The following is a 252-nucleotide window of genomic DNA, read 5'->3' as shown; positions in this document are numbered from 1 at the left end:
TCAAGGCCCCACGGACCCGGGGGCAGATCAGCAAACGCCTCAGACGGGAAAAGGCAACCAGGCACGTCAGGACCTCGCGCTGTGCCCCAAACCCCGTTCTCGTGCACCACCACGTGACAACCGTGTCCGTTACTGGGACAGTCCCGTGACCGTCCCTGTGTCGTTCACGGAGCATGTGGAACTCTTCACTGCGAGGATCTCCGTGTGCGGCCACCAGAGTCCCCGAGCCGCCACCGGGAACATTGTGACAAG

The sequence above is a fragment of the Eurypyga helias genome, unplaced genomic scaffold (genome assembly GCF_000690775.1).
Source record: "Eurypyga helias isolate BGI_N326 unplaced genomic scaffold, ASM69077v1 scaffold33310, whole genome shotgun sequence".
NCBI lineage: Eukaryota > Metazoa > Chordata > Aves > Eurypygiformes > Eurypygidae > Eurypyga > Eurypyga helias.
This window is presented reverse-complemented; position numbering follows the sequence as displayed.